This window comes from Cryptomeria japonica, chromosome 3 (genome assembly GCF_030272615.1).
Source record: "Cryptomeria japonica chromosome 3, Sugi_1.0, whole genome shotgun sequence".
Lineage (NCBI taxonomy): Eukaryota > Viridiplantae > Streptophyta > Pinopsida > Cupressales > Cupressaceae > Cryptomeria > Cryptomeria japonica.
The window spans coordinates 60733460-60755123 of NC_081407.1; positions in this window are offsets into that span (position 1 = coordinate 60733460).

The window sequence follows — 21664 nt, forward strand, 5'->3', positions numbered from 1 at the left end:
GGTGAAATAAAACCCCACAAGAACCCCAAATCTTGGGCAACAAGATACTAGAAAACACACAACAAGATAAATCTAGTTCATTCTTTCCAAATAGAAGAGGTGTTTCCAGAAGTTGATTTCCATGAACAAATAGCAAATAGCAAATAGAGAAATGAACCATTTCTTTCCTAAATGCAAATATATGACATAAATTTCACAAAACCAATAATAATAGACACTCTTTCTTCCATTACAATCATTCCACAAGAATCTATAGGAAGATTTGCATAATTTCAACATACAAGAAGCAAACTAAAAAATTCAAATTTTATTTTAAAACAAGAAAAGATTATCCAACCTTGAAGCAAACTAGCAAGAAAAATGATGGAAGAATTCCAATCCTTGCAACCAAAATCAAATTCTAGCTCCTCCTTTGATGCAAAAGATGGAGGATTTAGTTGCAAACTTGTAACTTAAGTGGAATATGGACCCAAACCCCAACACTCCTATGGTGTTTCAAATGCTCAAAGTGCCTCAATAGGCTCAAAACTTGTCTTCACCTTAATCAGGTGTTTCCTCCACCTCCACACACATAAAATAACCTTACCTAACACGTCTCTAAGGTTCTCAAACCCTTGACTCTTCAACTGATATAAAAACCCAATTTTAGTACTTCACTAGGCCTAGTCTCCTAGTAGCCCTGCCTGGACTGTTTTATGCCCTTTTCATGAAATTTTCCCAAAACACAAACAAATATTTTGACTATTTTAGATACCCATTATCAACCCCTAACAACACCCAAATTTGTACCTATGCTTGTTTTGGAACAAAGCCTTCAAAAAACTATTGTCCTCATTCACCGTGAAGGCTAATTAGGTCTGTTTTGTTAAGGAACTACTCTTCAAACTCATCTTTAGGTCTAACCCTTCTATATAGTCTCTAATTATGATTCCAAACAAAGGATTTTAAAGGTATTAAGGTTCAGTTACATTCCTAAATACCCAAAATCCAAAACCCTCATTAAATCACCCACAAACCAAGGGCTTGCTCAAAATCACTTCCAGAATCAAGAAAAGGTTGATTCACCCAACATTTAACTTGCATTTACTGATTCCATCATAAAACTATGACCTCCTTAAGGCCAATCTTCTGCTGCTACACCTATGGCATCAAAACCATGTGTTTTCAGTCATCTGTCTCGGTGTACACCTGCAAACTCCAACTTCCTGTCACCAAACTGTTAGGAACACATATAGTACATGCTAGACATGAATCCATCCCATGAGAATCAGAATAAGCATTCAAAGGATGGATCCAAACATCCTTAAAAACTCTCAAAACAAATGGAACTTCACTGTCTTTTCTGGAATAGTCAGCAATGAAATGAAAGTAATATTATTTTCAGAGCTTCAAAACGTCTCCAATTTGCAAGGATCAATCAAATGAACCCTTAGAGCATGGTAAACATGATATGATTACTTCCAAAGCAAAATAAAAACAAACAATACTCAGAAAATGCAGGAAATAAAAGTCTCTTATTATTGTTCCAGAATTACAAACTGTCCAACAAACTTCTCCCAGACTTCCTTATAGACTTCCTCACATACACTGATGTTTGCACAGAATTTATAGGCATCTAAACAACCACCATAACTGATCCAAATCAGTTAGAAAGCACTAACAATGCCTAAAAGCATGATTTTCACATTGCCACCAAAACTATAAGTAACCATTGGAATTCAAATTTTGAATTTTCAACTTTATTCCTAATGCACTTTTCCAACTAAAACCTATCCTACTCAATGTATTTTAGCATATTAAACCCCTATCCAACCTATTTAGACCTCTAGGCATCATTAACTCATTTATATGACATTTTAGTCCTAAGGCCTTTACCAGAACCAATAGGACATTTATACATTTTATTACACATGATTACATATGGCCATAATAGGCTTCAAGACACTCCAATTGATTGATTTTGATGTCAATACATCCTCCTTAGTCTCTGGTATCTTCAAGTGTTTATTTGTCCTCCTAGGTGCCCCTGCACCATCCTTTCAGAATGATTTACCGAATTTCTCTCCAAAAATTCTTGCCTGCTCTTCCCATGAATTTTCAGGCATATATGGAGAAATAATTTTTAACCTAAACTTTCTAGGTTGAAAGTTATTCCATCCAATCAGATTTAAATATTTTAAAAAGTAAAAAGCAATCAGATTTTATTTTTTTCCAAAAAAAGCAATTCTTTTCCAACAATAAAATGCAAAAGTCAAAAATGGAAAAAGGTAAAAGAAAAGCTTTTATTAATATTTTCTATTTCCAAAAATACTTTCTTTCAACATAATCATTTAACCTTCAATTGGCTAGGCAATTATTTATTTCTTCCACAATATATTAATGCAACTTTACACAATGAATTAAGCCATTTAACCATTTAATCTAGCAAATCATTAATTCAATTAAATTAATTATTTTAGAGCATAATAATTAACTAATTACATCAACATAAGATAGCATCATCCATTCAATTGAATAACCATATAGATTAACAAAAACACACAAAATGAAGAATGATCAAATGACGACTCACAAATGACCAAAACAGAGAACTATGACTTGCATACTAGCCAGACGAGACAAACAACCGACTGACAACACTCGCACGAGTGTAACTGTGAGTCAAGTTAGGGTCCAACAACTATCTGCTCCACTCCCATCGGATATATAAGGTACGCTCAAACCTATGAAACTAGGTGGAGTCGATACCCCATACCTACCCAGTACTTGTACTTGCAATGTCCTGCACCAAAGAAGCACATGTGCATATAGACAAATATATATATATATATATATATATAGACATGACACGTACACCGATGAAGGAGAATTATGGCTTTCCCTGTCTCATTGAACTGAGTGAAGGAAAATCATCTCCTCGCATCCCATACACATGCAAACATGCAACACATAACTAACGCATCACACATATAAGGTAAGAGTGTCAGTCCATGATAATGATCCATAAAATAACATTAATCATAAGCATTGAGATACTACACAAAATCATACACTACAAATCTAGATAAAGCATGAATAACATCACATGGAATCTAAATTAATATACAATAATTTTTCACTGAACAGTCACTGAAGTAAATCAAAACATACAAAAAGAGGCTGATCGAGGAGGGGTACTACATCCTCCCCCCCAAGCCTAGGATTCCTCTTGGAATCCTAATACAGATAAGAATAAAGCTCTCTCATCTTCACTGTATCTTCCCATGTCACTGAGGTCTCATCACTTGGATCCCATAGGACCCTTACCTGCTTGATGGTATGACCCTTGATGATCAAGTCCCGATACTGAAGATTGTGTATGGGCTCCATGGAAAGCTTCCCGTCCTCAACTTGCAAAGCGTTCCAATCAAGAACATGGGTCACATCAGGATGATAAGGTCAAAGAATAGAAACATGAAAAACATCGTGGATGTGGGATAGACTTGGTGGCAAGGCAAGATGGTAGGCAATAGGTCCTATCCTCTCAAGGATCTAAAAAGGGCCTACAAAATGAGGTGCCAACTTAGAACCCTTTCCATAACGGATCAGACTCCTTCATGGACGCACTCTCAAAAACACACAGTCACCAAAAAAAAATTGACGATCGACTCTATGGGCATCGACATACTTCTTCTGCCTATCCTGAGTAGCTACCAAATGCCCATGAATCTGCTCAACCTACTGCTCCATCTCACGAAGCATATCCGGGCCTAAACACACCCTATCTTCTACTCGATCCCAACTCAAAGAAGTATGGCAAGGATGACTATACAAATCCTGAAAATGAGACATGCCTATAGAGCTGTGATAACCGTTGTTATAAGCCAGCTCCACCAGGCAAAGATATTCCTCCCAACATGACTGCTAGTCCATAACATCCATGCAAAGCATGTCCTCCAAGAATTGATTCACACACTCAGTCTGACCGTCGGTCTTTGGGTGATAATGTGAACTGAAGTTCAATTGGGTTCCCAGAGCATGCTCAAGTGAGGTCCACAAGGCTGAAGTAAAGACAGGGTCTTTATCAGAAATGATCTGCCTTGGGATCCCATGCAACCTCACCATGTATTCCAAGAAGACTCATGCCACCACTGTCATTGTATAAGAAGATTGAATAGGAACAAAATGAGCAAATTTGGTCAATCTATCAACAATGACCATGATGGCATCATGACGACGTGAGGAAATAGGAAACCCGACAATAAAATCCATGGAAATGATATCCCATTTCCAATCCGGTATCAAATTAGGTTGTAAAAGGCCTATAGGGTGTTGATGCTCCGCCTTCACTCCTTGAAATTATAAGCACTTGGACACAAAATCAGCAATGTCACGTTTCATACTAGCCCAATGATATATCTATCTAAGATCTACGTGCATCTTCTTGACACCAGGGTGTGCCGAATAAGGTGCATGATGGGACTCAGTCATGATCAAAACACGAAGACCCTCCAAAGGAGGTACATAGATCCATCTAAGATGTCGAAGAAGTCCATCCAACTCAAGAGTATATCCAAAATATTTACCCCCCAATGGTCTTCCAGACTCCGCCATGGCTCTAACATCCTGATACCAGGTGTCCTAAGGAAGAATTACAAGAATTCTCTCACTCAAGTCCACACCAAGGGACAATGTTGCAACCTCATGCTGCCTACAACTCAAAAGCATATGTTATTAAATTCTCTTTCCCCTGAATATAACGAACATGAAAATCATACTCGTAGAGGAATTCTATCCATCTTCATTGTGGAGCATTCAAGTTTGACTGTGTGAAAATATACTGCAAATTGCGGTGGTCACTATGCAGCTCAAACCGACGCCCCAATAGGAAATGTCTCCTTCTAACGAACACATGCACTACGACAGCCAACTCCAAATCATGAACTGGATAGTTCAACTCATGATGCTTGAGTTTGCGAGACTCGTAGGCAACCACATGTCCCTCCTGCATAAGCATCGCACCTATACCTTCTAAAGAGGCATCTGTGCATACGATGAAATCTCTGGATGGGTCAGGAATTACCAAAAATGGAGCACTAACAAGGAGTTCCTTCAAGGTACAAGAAGCTAATTCACACTGTTCTGACCAAATAAACTTCTTCCCTTTCCTTTCAAACGAATTAATCGGGTGGCCTATCCGAGAAAAGCTCTACATAAAGCGATGATAATATCTGGTCAAACCCATGAAACTTCAAATGTCAGAAACATTGGTTAGCACTAGCCAATCAACAATGGCTTGGATCTTAGAAGGATCCATGGATACACCTTCTTCTGAAACTATATGACCAAGATAGCTCACCTTTGACTGAATGAAATCACACTTTTCTGAATTCGTTAAAAGTTGATTCTCCCTCAAGCACTGTAGTACCTGACGCAAGTGACCCTCATTCTCTTCCATAGATCTAGAATAAATCAATATTTCATCCAAGAACACAAGGACAAAGTGGTCAAGGTAGGTGTGAAAAACCCCATTCATAAGACTCATGAACACTGAAGGCGCATTCGTCAACCCAAATGGCACCACTGTGAACTCATAGTGACCATAATGAGTATGAAACGTTGTCCTATGAATGTATGCATCATGAATGCGCAATTGATGATACCCAGATTTCAGATCTATCTTAGAGAACACCTTGGCTCCCTTTACCTGATCAAACATATCATCTATTTGAGGCAATAGATATTGATTCCAGATGGTTACCTTATTCAACTATCAATAATCAATGCATAACCGAAGAGAACCATCCTTCTTCTTAATGAAGTGGTGCAAGAGCACCCTTCCAAGCTCTTCTTCCTTCTTTGTTTTTTTGGTGTTATTCTTCTTTAGAAGCCATTGTATATGAATAAGAGCCATGAGCTCATTTGTTCTAGACTAGGTCCTAGTTTTAGGTCCTTAGTGTTTTGTTGTGATTTCTTGTGCAGGAGAGGTTGAGTGTGCCTTGGATGTGTGTTAGGCCTTATTGGCATGTTAATATCCTTAGGATAGCCCAAAATAGGCTTAGGCATCATGAAAAGCAACAATGGCAAAGTTGCTTAAAAGATGCAAAAAGTTGCATGACAACTTTAAAAAGTTGTCAAGCAACTTTTCCACCCAAATGGTCAAAGACCCTTGTTGAGCATGGAGAGCCCTAATTTTGGCACACCAACTGAGGTATGGGTAGCATAAGTATTTCCAAACCCTAAGTTAATGGGTTGGATGTCAGACATTGTATGGCCCAAGCAAAGTGACATGACTGTGACTGTTTGTTGGTTACCAGTCAGTTTGAATGAAGGAACCAAGCAAGTTAATGGATTGATTTACATGCAAAACTATGTGGATTGTCTTCAATGGTGCAAATACTTTCATTTCAAGCATTTAGGCTAGGTTTTGGTTTGTAAGTGTGATGTTCTTGTAAATATTTCATAAGTTGTCTTCTTACAGTCTAGTTTTGGACATGATTGTGTAAATGGCTGCATAACTCCATTCCCCATTGTGGAACCACCAGGAAACCATGGGGAATGAGAGTGCAGACCTTATACCATACTACAAAGCAAGTAGGGCCCTTGAAAATGTAGGGAGGCCATCAAGAGACCCAATCCTAGGTGAGACTGAATAGTGCTCGACTAGGAAGGGTTAAGTTGCAGAGGTCTTGGAAAGCAAGGTTGGTCAGAGAAGAGAGCACCCCTTTCAAGGAGTTGGAGAGGGGTGAGTGAAGCACCATTGGTGTGAAGGAGAAGCTTCCAACAATCCAGACAAGGTGGCAAAAGCAACAAACCCACACTGTGACCTGGTAGTCCTAAAAACCCTTAAAAACCTTAAAATCTACCTAGGGCACTATACGACCACTTGGAGGCTTAAAACCTAGAAAATCCTTGAGCCCTTGACAAATGAATAGTAGTCCATTTTGGGAGTTTGGGTTGTTTGTGCATCGTTTGTGAGAGGGATCCCTAAAGGACCGGGTAGGAGGCCTAATTGGTCGAAATCCTTGTAGCCCTATTTTGTAAGCAAAATCACAAAATAGTGAAATCGGTAAGGGGTTGGAATCTTGAAACCTATTGGGGGCACATGTATGGGTGGAAAAACCATGAAATGGACCTGACCTAACCTTTCTAAGACCTTGGAAGGTGTGGAACAAGCCAAGCCCTGATTAGCTATAGTAAGGGATTTGAGTCTCATGAGTAGGTGAGACTATAGGAGCAGCATTACAACTCATTGGTGGGTGGATTGGGCAAGGTCAAGGGTTTCCTCAAGCAAGGGAAGTCCTAGAGACCCTAGGATGTGAAGTGAACACCAGGTGATCCAAGGGAAGGATCCAAGAGCATAGACTAGGCTAGTCTATCCCATGCAGTATCAGAGCACAGTTAAAGATTTGTTGGACTGTGTATGTCTCTATCTACTGGTGAATCAGTAGGGGAGAGCAGGATGGTCACTAATGCAAAGCTGGCTAGGGAGGTAGAAGAGAAGAAGGAGAAGAATAGACTCCTTGAGGAAGCTATGAGTGAGATAAGGGATAAATTGTAGGAAGTGGTGGATCAGAGGACACAAGGACCTTGGGGTGAAAACACCAAGGAAAAAGGCAAGAAAACCATTGACATAGATGACATTATACTTGAACCAGATCCCTTGTTTAATGAAGAACCTTTTGTGAAGGTTATTAAGGATTTGAACACCAAAGATTTTGAAGGATTACCACATTTCAGTGGAAGGATGGACATTGACACTGTCATGGAATGGATTGAGGGCATGGAAAACCACTTTGAGTGTGAAGGAGTGACAGAGGCTCAAAAGGTTAAAGTTGCCAAATCAAGATTAAGGGGAGCAGCTTTGACATGGTGGAAGTACCTGCAAGAAGAAAGAGTTAGCATGGGGAAGCTACCTATTGCCAATTGGAAGGCCATGGTGAGTAAGATCAAAGAGAACTACTTACGAGAGGATTATGAAGTTCAACTTCATAAGAAGAGACAGGGTTTGAAGCAAAAAGACCTTGATGTGACCTCCTACACTGAAGAATTTCAAAAACTTTTTCTTAGATCCAAAGTCCAAGAAGATGAATCTATTAAGGTGGCTAGGTATCTAAGCAGCCTAAAGTGAAACATTCAAGAGGAGATAAGCCTATGGACTCCTACTACTATTCAAAAATGTCATCAGCTTGCTGTCAAGGTGGAAGAGAGGAACAAAAGGAAAGGAGACTCCAATAACAGGGGCAGAGGCAGAGGTAGAGAACAAGTGAATCACTGAGGTGGTTACCAAAGTAAGGCAAATGAGCAGAGGAACCAAGGAGAAGCCAAGTTAACTAAGAAAGGCAGTGAAACCAATCTCAGAGGGGGCCGTTCTAGAGGAAGAGGTGCACAAGGTGGTCCAAGTAGGGGTAGAGGTATCGGCAGAGGTAACTCCTACTTTGCAACTATGAAGTGTTACAATTGTGGTCAATTGGGACACCTAGCATATAGATGCCCTGACAAGCCTACATCATCTAATAGTGGAAAGAGGGTTTCTTATGCACATGAAAACTCTTCAAGCAACAAGACACTTGAAGTGGACCGTATTGAATCAAAGACTGGAGAAAATCTGATGTTCAATAGGGTCTTGATAAGTCAACTAGTCAAGAATGAACCTAAGCATAGGAAAGAATTGTTTAGGGTGAGATGCAAGATCCTTGGTAAAGTTTACAAGGTGATAGTTGATTCAGGCTCAAATGATAACATAATATTAGAAGAGGTAGTTAGGAAGTTGAAACTTACAAGGATACCCCACACTAACCCATACAAGGTGACATGGTTGAACCATGAGTAGAGTGTGCCGGTCAATGAACAGAATTGGGTAGAGTTTTCTATTGGAGGATACAAGGATAAGATCCTTTGTGATGTGTTACCTATGGATGCCTGTCACCTATTACTAGGTAGACCCTAGCAATTTGATAGGAAGGTGATCTATGATGGAGAGGAGAACTCCATTTCATTCAAGAAGGACGACAAGACCTTTAAGATTCAGTCTTTGACAGAGAATGAAGAGGGAACTTCAAGAACACCTAGTGTCTTATTGGCTACTGGTAGAGAGTTTTTAAACTTGCTACATGAGGAGGAGATAGTGAAGTGTGCCATCTTTGTGAAACCAAAGGAGGAAGAAGACAAGTTGCAAGTAGAAGTACCCAAGGAGGTGAAGCAAATGTTGCAAGAGTATAAGGATATAGTGAGTGATGGAACACCTCCAACACTCCCACCAATAAGGTCTATAAGTCATCAAATAGACTTTGTTCCCCGAGCATCCCTACCTAACAAGGCAACATATAAGCTCACACCTAATTAGAATAAGGAAGTAGCAAGGCAAGTGCAAGAGTTATTGGAACAAGGACTGATTAAGAAGAGCATTAGCCCATGTGCAGTCCCAGTAGTGCTAGCATCCAAAAAAGGAGGTAAGTGGAGACTTTGCACTGATTCCAGGGCAATCAATAGGATCACCATAAGGTATAGGTTTCCTATTCCTAGGATAGAGGATTTAATGGACTGTTTAGGAGGTGCCATGTATTTTACCAAGCTGGACCTTAAAAGTGGTTATCACCAAATTAGAATCAAGGAGGGTGATGAGTGGAAGACTGCTTTCAAGACCATAGAGGGATTGTATGAATGGCTTGTGATGCCATTTGGGCTTACCAATGCCCCAAGCACCTTCATGAGGTTGATGAATGAGGTGTTAAAAGACTTCACAGGCAGATTTATGGTGGTGTACCTAGATGATATTCCCATCTATAGCAAAACCAAAGAGGAGCACCTTGAGCATTTGAGGTTAGTCTTAGAGAGGTTGCATGAGGAAAATTTATCCATAAACCTAGAGAAGTGTGACTTCTTGAAGAAAGAGTTGGTCTACTTAGGATTTGTGGTGTCTAGGGAACCTTGAAGATGGATCCAAGCAAAGTGGAGGCAATCTTGAATTGGCCTGCACCTAGAACAGGGACTGAGGTAAGGAGTTTCCATGGATTAGCTCAATTCTATAGGAAATTTGTGAGGAACTTCAGTGGTATATGTGCACTAGTCCTTGACACCATTAAAGGAGGCCTTAAAACTAAGTATAAATGGACTGAGCAGGCTGACAAAGCATTTCAATTGTTGAAGCAAGAAGTAGCCACAAAACCTATCCTTCTCCTACCTACCTTTGATAAGCTATTCACATTGGAGTGTGATGCAAGTGGAATTATAGTAGGTGGTGTATTGAGTCAAGAGGGAAGACCTGTGGCATTTTTCAGTGAGAAGCTTAATGAAGCAAAGAAGAAGTACTCAGCCTATGACCTAGAGTTGTATGCATTAGTGCAGTCTCTAAAGAAATGGAGGCATTACCTACTTCCAAAGGAATTTGTGGTGTTCACAGACAACCAGGCATTGAGTTACATTAACACTCAAGAGAAGCTTAGCAATAGATATCTTAAATGGATGGAATACCTCCAATCCTTCACCTTCACCATCAAGCATAAGAAGGGGCAACTCAACATGGTGGTAGATGCCTTAAGTAGGAAGTTGTTGATAGTTCAAGAATTACAGTTGCAGAGCATAGGAATAGAAGGTTTCAAGGACCTCTATGAAGGAGATGAAGACTTCTCATCAGCTTACAAGGTTTGCAAAGAGTTTGAGAACCATTTCCATAGTGAGTATGCAGATTAAATTCTCCAAAATGGTCTCTTGTTCAAGGGTAATCAGTTGTGTGTGCCAAGAGGATCCATGAGGGAAAACCTCATCCAAGAGAAACACAATGGTAGTATAAGTGGACACTTTGGAGTCAACAAAACCTTGGATTTAGTACAGAGGTACTAATATTGGCCAAAGTTGCCAAGAGATGTGTGTCAAAGAGAAAAAGGAGGATCAAGCAATGCTGGTCTCTATCAACCATTGCTGGTCCCAAATAGGCCTTGGGAATGTATAAGCATGGACTTTGTAGTAGGACTTCCCAAGACAAGGACATGTATGAACATCATCTATGTGGTAGTAGATAGATTTTCCAAAATGAGCCATTTCATTCCATGTAGGACTACACATGATGCAAGCTATGTTGCACATCTCTTCTTCAAAGAGATTGTTAGAATTCATGGACTCCCTTTAAGAATTTTTTCAGACATGGACAAAAAGTTCATGGGCCATTTTTGGCAAACATTATGGAGGAGACTAGGAACTAACTTGTCATTTAGCTCAGCTTACCATCCACAAACAGATGGTCAAACTGAAGTTATCAATAGGGTGTTAGGTAGCTTGTTGAGGTGTTTAAGTAAGGAGTATGAATAGACATGGGACCTAATCATTCCTCAAGTAGAGTATGCATATAATGACACTGTGAATAGGACCATGGGTAGAAGTCCTTTTGAGATTGTGTATGGTAGACATCCAAGGGGAGTATGTGAGTTGAGAGACCTTGGTACTTTGGAGATGAAGAGTGGGAAAGCAAAGGACTTCACTCAAACCATTAAGGAAGTCCAAGAGCAAGTCAAGAAAGCCATCCTTGAATCCACTCAAAAACTGAAAGCAAAAATAGATGAGAAAAGGAGAGAGGTTCAGTTCAAGGTGGGTGACTATGTGATGGTCCATTTCAGCAAAGCTGGGATGCAAAGTGGTAAGCCTACCAAACTGCAAATGAAGAGGGTAGGTCCTTGTAGAATCCTATCAAAATATGGTGAGAATGCTTACAAGGTTGACCTACCTTTAGATTTGGCTATATCACCAGTCTTTAATGTAGCTAACCTGATCATGTACAAGGGTGGAATAGCAGGGCAAAAGGAGACCCAAGCCAAGGTGCTGTAGGACCTAGATGTTAATGTCTTACCACAGGTGAAGAAGCCTATAGTAGAGGAGATCTTGGAATCAAGAGTGAAGAAGTCCACTAGACAACATGTCTACATGGAACACCTGGTGAAGTGGGCAGGTCATCCTGAGTCAGAAGCTACTTGGGTGGAGGAGAGCAAGTTCAAGACACTGGGCATAGACCTAGCTCTCATCTCTTCTTCTATTTCTTAGTTGTGTGTAGAGGGGGAGTATGGTGCAGGAGAACCCTTCCAAGCTCTTCCTCCTTCTTTGTTTTGTTAATGTTATGCTTCTTTAGAAGCCATTGTATATGAATAAGAGCCATGAGCTCATTTGTTCTAGACTAGGTCCTAGTTTTAGGTCCTTAGTGTTTTGTTGTGATTTCTTGTATAGGAGAGGTTGAGTGTACCTTGGATGTGTGTTAGGCCTTATTGGCATGTTACTGTCCTTAGGATATCCCAAAATAGGCTCAGGAGTCATGAAAAGCAACAATGGCAAAGTTGCTTAAAAGATGCAAAAAGTTGCATGACAACTTTTAAAAGTTGTCAAGCAACTTTTCCACCCAAATGGTCAAAGACCCTTGTTGAGCATGGAGAAGCCTAATTTTGGCACACCAAAAAAGGTATGGGTAGCATAAGTATTTCCAAACCCTAAGTTAATGGGTTGGATGTTAGACATTATACGACCCAAGCAAAGTGACCTGACTGTGACTATTTGTTGGTTATGAGTTAGTTTGAATGAAGGAAACAAGCAAGTTAATGGATTGATTTACATGCAAAAATATGTGGATTGTCTTCAATGGTGTAAATAATTTCATTTCAAGCATTTAGACTAGGTTTTGGTTTGTAAGTGTGGTGTGCTTGTGAATATTTCATAAGTTGTCTTCTTATAGTCCAGTTTTGGACAGGATTGTGTAAATGGCTGCATAACTCCATTCCCCATTGTGGAACCACCATGAAACCATGGGGAATGAGAGTGCATACCTTGTACCATACTGCAAAGCAAGTAGGGCCCTTGAAAATTCAGGGAGGCCATCAAGAGACCCAATCCTAGGCGAGACTGAACAGTGCCTAGCTAGGAAGGGTTAAGTTGCAGAGGTCTTGGAGAGAAAGGTTGGTCACAAAAGAGAGCACCCCTTTGGAGGAGTTGGAGAGGGGTGAGTGAAGCACCATTGGTGTGAAGGAGAATCTTCCACCAATCCAAACAAGGTGGCAAAAGCAACAAACCCACACTGTGACCCTGGCAGTCCTAAAAACCCTCCTAAAAACCCTTAAAAACCTTAAAATCTACCTAGGGCACTGTACGACCACTTGGAGGCCTAAAACCTAGAAAATCCTTGAGCCCTTGCCAAATGAATGGTAGTAAATTTTTGGAGTTTGGGTTGTTTGTGCATCATTTGTGAGAGGGATCCCTAAAGGACCAGGTCGGAGGCCTAATTGGTCAAAATCCTTGTAGCCCTATTTTGTAAGCAAAAACACAAAATAGTGAAATCGGTAAGGGGTTGGAATCTTGAAACCTCTTGGGGGCACATGTATGGGTGGAAAAAACCATGAAATGGACTTGACCTAACCTTTCTAAGACCTTGGAAGGTGTGGAACAGGCCAAGCCCTTATTAGCCATAGTAAGGGATTTGAGTCTCATGAGTAGGTGAGACCTTAGGAGCAGCATTACAACTCATTGGTGGGTGGATTGGGCAAGGTTAGGGGATTCCTCAAGCAAGGGAAGTCTTACAGATCCTAGGGTATGAAGTGAAAACCAAGTGATCCAAGGGAAGGATCCAAGAGCATAGACTAGGCTAGTCTATCCCGTTCGCCATCCCATCATGAAGATAACCAGTGCACCCCACGGAGAAACACTAAGATGAATGAATCCCTTGGCCAACAATTCCTCAACCTGCAACTTCAACTCACTCAACTCCTGAGTAGTCATCCGATATGGTTCTCTCGAAATAGGTTCCACACCAGGAACCAAGTCATTGCGAAAGTCTATGTCTCGCTTCGGAGGCATACCGAGAATATCCAAAGGAAACACATCAACATATTCTCAAAGAATAGGGTGACCTTCAAGAGTGATTTATCAACTATCTTCCTCATCCACATCCTCAAGAGAAACTACAAAAAGCTGACACCCTTGACGCATGAGCCACCTAAGTTGCATTGCATAAATCATATGTAAGGATATCGATCACTAAACTCCAACAATCCCCACTCTCCTGCCATGGTCATCTAAACACTCTACTGTCTTCAAACGATAGTCTACACGAGTGTTGTGAGATGATAACCAATCCATCCCCAACAAAACTCCATAGGACCCCAAAGGAATGACTCTAAGGTCAACTGAAGTGACAAAGGGTCATAGGTCCAACTCACAATTGGGAACAAAGGCATCTACAAACACATGCACAATGATAGCCAACTCTACTTGCCACCTATCCACTTGCTTAGTAGACACGATCTTGCACCGCTCCACAATGGATGAAGAAATAAAAGAATCTGAAGCACCGAAATCAAAAAGTACAGAGATAGGAATACCACACAACACACTTGTGGTCTCAATCACAATACTTTGATGCTCAACCTGACGGTCATCCACCGCTACAAATACTCTATGGGGTCTACTTGCATCCCCCATTGTTAGCTCTAATATGGCTGGCCTATGACTACTTGTCTGGTGAGGACACTGAGGGCACTGAGTGGCCTTGTGGCCAAACTAACCATAGGTGAAGAAAGCTCCACTATCAAGTCCTCTACTTCTAGATGGCCCACTAGACTGCTGAAAGCTCTCCCCACTAGGGGCCTGAGATTCTCCCTGAGAATACTTCCCTCGAAAGGTCGGCCTACCCTTCTTCTAGAACCTACTCTTTTGAACCTGAGAGTTGCCACCCTGCTGGCCTTGAGACTGCTTCTATCTTGATAGTTGTTGCTACTACTGACCACCCTTAGCGGGTGCCTGAGGACCCCTAAAAGGTGCAGTAGTCTGGGATTGATTCCTTCTCCCTCTAGACCCACTCGAAGGATCACTCCCGATCTGAACTCGAGCCTGGCCACCATGAGAACGACTAAGGTTCTGCTCCACTAGCTTGGCTTTCACCACGACTACCTCTACTCAAGCAGGCTCAAAAACTCTCACTCCTCCACTGATGCAGTCATTAAGACCTCTTAGGAAGTCCTGAACAAGAATAGCCTCATCATTGTCGATCTTGACATACTGTTTGATCTCATAGAACCTATTCTCAAACTGATCTACTGAGAACCCAAACTAGCATAGAGCATAGAACTCATCTACACACGACTGCGTCCACTAGGGTGAGAGAAATAATGCCTTAAATCTCTCTAGAAGGATCTCCCAAGATGCAGTGTTAATGTTCACACTGATCCTCTCCTCCTCTAACCTCCACCAGATAGATGCGAAGCTCTCGAGATGCATGATAGTGTATCTCACCTTGGTGTTGCTACCATATGGATACATGGCGAAACACTGATCTAAATTGATAAGCTAAGTCTCTGCCTTGAGACTGGTACCTTTACCATCAAAGAAAGGAGGGTTGGACCTCATCAAGTCCCTCATGTGTCCCATGATAGCTAGATCCTGGTCCACTAGGACCACTCTTCTTCTAGGAGATCTATCTCTGTCTCTGTCTTTGTCTCTATCTCTCTTTGTCTGTCTGTCTATTTGTCTCTCTCTCTCTCTGGAACCTACTGAAGTGGCTCCTCTACTTGGCCATGGATGGGTTGATCCACCTTAGTTCGGGGGCCTAATCTAGCTAGCACCTCTTGAAATATTTATTGAAGCTCTTCCCTTTCAAGAACCTGCTCTCCTGAATGCGATCCCTCCTGATGAACCAACTAATCTCTATCCACACTCACATGAGTGCATGATGGTGAAGGACTATGGTGATCAGAACCTCGACCCCGTCCTCCTCTGCCTCTAGTGTGACCACCAACATGACCACCTCCGTTGGCTTTCCTAGCCATGACCTAACACTACACAAGAGAGAAAAGCTCAGATCAAAGGCAAGGAAAGAAGCAAGGAAGTCACACCACAAGACCTACACAAAAGGTCAAGGAAAATGGGCTCACTACAAACCTAGAGTACCCAGTGTAGAAACATGGGCTCTGATACCAAATGTAATGCCCTGCTAGGAACCCCGAAGGAAAACCCACAACAAGGGTGAAATATATATATATATATATATATATATATATATATATATATTTTAAAGCATAAACATAATAAGTGCATAACGCACAACATCCGTGATAACACAAGCGGAAGACTTACACTAGAACTCCTTAAGGGTTACCAACAAAGAATTAACCAAAAGATAAATTCCATAATTAAGATTAATCCAATATCCAATATTAATTTATTGATCACAAGAAGCCCTAAGAAATAACGGATACACCATTGAAAGATTGAAAGGATATAATATAATTCCACTTCAATAAGCATTTACACATATCATAAAGGAACTGATAAAGACATCCCCTACATAGGATTACATTTCTCTTCCAATACATAGCTTCTCAATATGCATATAAAGGTACAACTAAAATAAATACAAGGTTACAAAAGTTCAAAGATACAATGACCACTTAGGTCTCCAAAGAATAATAATCTCCAACAAGAGATTATGCATGAGTCACGAACCACAAAAGCACCTATGAAGCCAATCCTTGCATGAAGATATGAACAAGAACATCCGATGGGAAGTGGCACTACCACCCGACCATGTAATTCCCAAAATGGAATCACCCCACCGTGCTAGGAGATAGTTGAGGACCCTCAAGCAAGAAAAGGCATGACATGGTCAACAAAATAATATGACACCATGATAGCACAAAGAGACTCCACAATAATCCAGGTGACTCAACATCACAATTACACAGGTGACTTGACCTCGCAAAACACAAGTGACCCAACATCACACACACAAGTGAACCTAAAAAGAGGGTGTCATCGCATAGCTCGATGGTTACCTCGGTAGGCCCTCATAGGTCCCATCTCTATGTCCTGGTAACCTCTCCCAAACTTTTGGCTCCAACTATATCTCATACGGACCCTTCTAGCCTTTCGTGAAGACAAGGTGGACAATTTGCCATTTCAGGCCTTCTCACTACATTATGAGCCTCAATACAAGTGCTCACCTATGTGCGAGGTACAATATCTTTATTAATGTTATGAAATACCCACCTAATCAATTAAATATATTATCACTTATTATCTAACTCTCAAGAGGTAACCTACCAAGCACTCTGGGCATAGCCCTTGCTCGAAAGCCACTCTCTCTAAGGACACTAAATAGACATGGTCACTCCCTGAGGACCCAATGGAAAAGCAGACAACCATTACACCACTTTTAGAAACAAGTGGTCAACCAAGGACATACTGACTCTTGGCTAACCATAAGGTGAAGACACTACATGGTTAAGACAATGAAGCCAACATATATCACTTGGTCAAAGGTACCAAATATGCCACCAAAGGATGACTGAACCATGGACCAGAAATAACACAATATACACTTGCAAGGATAACTAATTCACTAAGTCTGCACTCAGACAATCCTTGAGAAAATCAGCATCATAAGCACTTGCAACATCATTGATTGAACTTTAAATAAAACACTCTTTCATGACATTCACACCTCATTCAATTTCCAAATCAATATTCCATCAAGGATAAAATTCATGTCAAATACTCATCCAAATAAAAACATTAATTTACAACAAGCATTTAATTTATTTTCAGAATATATCCAAATTAACCAATTTGAATTCCTAATTCATGCCTTGCTTTCCATAGATAAATTTATTAAACCACATAATAAAAATCACATGAAAAATCACCATTTTTATTTAACACTAAAACCACTTTAAAATACATTTTATTAAAATTTAAGTTCATAGCATTTACCGGTTTGTACCGGTAAGGGTACAAGTTTATGCGGGGGTCAAGACCAACCCAGACCAGTGCTGCTATCGAGGCCATAAGCACTACCTGTTGGTAGTACTACTGCCGACTGGTAGCAGGCCTACTGACCGGTAGCACTACTGTTGATTGGTAGCAGATGCTACCATCCAGTAGCACTACTACCAACTAGTAGTAGTCCTACTGACTGGTAGTGTTGCTACCGCCAGTAGTAGCCACTGCCAACCAGTAGAACTGCTACTGAATGGTAACAGTTCTACCCACCGGTAGTACTACTACCACATAGGAGTACTGCCAATCGGGAGTACTGCTACCTGCGGGTAGCAGACACTACCGACCCATGTGGTGGGACTAGCCCACCATGGGGGTAAGGTAAAGTCCACGATAAGAGAATAAAACACTAGCCTCCTAAAGCAATAAAATCAACACTCCACCAAATCGTTTAAACATGAAAACGATTCATTTCTGGATCATTTCATGGGAACACACATACACAGTGCCAAATCCAAATTTCAAATGGTGAAATAAAACCCCACAAGTACCCCAAATCTTGGGCAACAAGATACTAGAAAGCACACAACAAGCTAAATCTAGTTCATTCTTTCCAAATAGAAGAGGTGTTTCCAGAAGTTGATTTCCATGAACAAATAGCAAACAACAAATAGATAAATGAACCATTTTTTTCCTAAATGCAAACATATGATATAAATTTCACAAAACCAACAGTAATAGACACTCTTTCTTCCATTCCAATCATTCCACAAGAATCTATAGGAAGATTTGCATAATTTCAACACACAGGAAGCAAACTGAAAAATTCAAATTTAATTTTAAAACAAGAAAAGATTATCCAACCTTGTAGCAAACTAGCAAGCAAAATGATGGAAGAATTCCAATCCTTGCAACCCAAATCAAATTCCAGCTCCTCCTTTCAGAATGATTTACCAAATTTCTCTCCAGAAATTCTTGCTTCCTCTTCCTGTGAATTTTCAGGCATATATGGAGAAATAATTTTTAACCTAAACTTTCTAGGTTGAAAGTTATTCCATCCAATCAGATTTAAATATTTTAAAAAGTAAAAAGCAATTAGATTTTATTTTTTTCCAAAAAAAAAATTCTTTTCCAACAATAAAATGCAAAAGTCAAAAATGGAAAAAGGTAAAAGAAAAGCTTTTATTAATATTTTCTATTTCCAAAACTTTTTTCTTTCAACCTAAGAATTTAACCTTCAATTGGCTAGGCAATTATTTATTTCTTCCACAATATATATTAATGCAACTTTACACAATGAATTAAGCCATTTAACCATTTAATCTAGAAAATCATTAATTCAATTAAATCAATAATTTCAAAGCATAATAATTAAATAATTACGCCAAAATAAGATAGCATCATCCATTCAATTGAATAACCATATAGATGAACGAAAACACACAAAACAAAGAATGGTCAAATGACCACTCACAAATGACCAACACAAAGCACTATGACTCACATACGAGCTAGATGGGAAAGACAACCGACTGACAACACTCACACGAGTGTAACTGTGGGTCAAGTTAGGGTCCAACAACTATCTCCTCCACTCCCATAGGATATATAAAGCACACTCAAACTTGTGAAACCAGGTGGAGTCGATACCGCGTACCTACCTGGTACTTGTACCTGCAATGTCCTACACGAAAGAACCACACATGCATATAAACAAATATATATATATATATATACATACAGACATGACACACACACCAATGAAGGAGAGTCATGATGTTCCCTGTCTCACTGGAGTGAGTGAAGTAAAATCATCTCCTTGCATCCCATACACATGCAAACACGCAACACATAAATAATGCATCACACATATAAGGTACAAGAGTGTCATTCCATGATAATGATCCATAAAATAACATCAATCATAAGCACTGAGATACTGCACAAAATCATACACTACAAATCCAGATAAAGCATGAATAACATCGCATAGAATTTGAATCAATTTACAATAACGTTCCACTGAACAGTCACTGAAGTAAATCAAAACATACAAAAAGAGGTTGATCAAGGAGGGGTACTACAGATTGTGAAATCTAGGAAAGAGGAGAGTCTTTGTGAGCTCCCAGTTTGGCTCTTTCGTAAGGGAGATTCACGAGACTTTTAACCTTCTCATTTTCACTCATTCTCTTGTGTATGGTTGTTATTTGATATGTGGAATGTCTTCTTAAATATATTTGAGTCATATATTATCCTTTCTATGTTTTATATTCAAGGTTGTTGAGTATTGTCTTAGTTTTGGTTATATTGGAGATGCTCTTCCTCCAAAGTCCTATTATGTTTTCAATTGGAGTTCATTGGCTTAAATTTATTATTTTATGTTTTTCATACCTTATTAAATTTCATTTTGTTTTGATTCCAATGAATGTAAATACATCATATTTGTCTCATTATGTTTCGAGCAATTTTGATCCCGTACTTTAGTAGTTTTCTGCAAATTTACACTCTATTTCAAATGTGCTAAAAGAACTTGCATATATGCTGAAAGAATCAACATATGCACAAAAATAATAGTCATATGTGCTAAAAGATCAATCATTTGCACCACTTCAGTTAATGTATGCGCCAATCTATGTATTTTTAGGGTTTTGTCCAGCTTGAAGTCTGTTTAATGTCAGTTGGATTTTGGGTCGTACCAGAGGCTTTTTGAGGGAATTTATGATGTTTTCTAATGTGAATTTATTATTTTTTAAGTCTTCATATGATTCATTTGCATGTTTTATATGCATTTTATGCTATTTGAGTTGTTTGTGCTTCCTTTCTTGTTGATGCACCTAGACGGAGATTGAAATTCTTGTGATTATGTGCCAGCAAGTGGATAGGCCTTGCTGAGATTATTTGATGATTCATTTCAGATTTGATGGAATTTCTTAAGGCCTTGATATGTTGATTTTGTTGGAATTTGTGCAGAGTATGTTGACATGATGATATTATGTTGTCATTGATGTCAATATACAGGAGAGTGAACTAGCAATATGCTGAAAAGTGAACCGGTATATGTGCAAAGAAGTGAATAGGTATATTGAAGCTAAGCAGTTGGCAAAGAGAACCGGTATAGCGGTATAAACTAGTATATGAGCAATAGGTGAAGCGGTATGTTTGTCCAAGTGAACCGGTATGATGGAATATGAACCGACATATGGAATGTTTTCTAGTAAGGCTTAATATGGTATGACTACCAGTTGGTAGTCTTAGCTTAAGGGTTTTCGGTTGAAGTGTTCCAAGCTTGTGTGATTCAACCGATGACATTATGTGATGAGCTAGCATTGTAATCAAGATTAGATCATGTTGCCACATCAACCTTGTGCACGTGAAGGATCTTGCATGAAGGAGATTGATCCTATCTACCTTGTGAATGTGCAAAGTCTTTGCAAACGGTGGAAAATGCGTGATGGGTTATCACCTCCATGAAGCGGTGAAGAACAAATGATGGAGAATGTCTTGAAATCTGTTCAAGACTGTTATATTCAAATGCAAAGTGTTCAATGGTCAGGATTGAACCGATCAATTTCCCAACCTAAGTGTTTAGGGTTTAGGGTTTATGTTGCTGACCTATCTGTCTTCTGTAAGGTTGATGTTGTGTTTCATGTTGAGGTTGTTGGCAAATGGTGTGTGTGTATCTAAGTGCAAAGATACATGATTCTTGACAGACCAAATGAAATAAGAGGATTGATTCATGCATAGTGTGTGTGTAGAAGGAAGGAACTTAAGCGGATTTGCATCAGGCATTGAGTGCTATTATCAGATCATTGTAATACCTGTTAATCTTTAACCACTTCAACAGTTGGAAAATACCTTAACCGAGTAGCTTTAACCAACTTGTTGTAAATCCTTTAATAGGGTGACTCAAACTCATTGAGTTCTTGAAATCCTCTAACAAGGT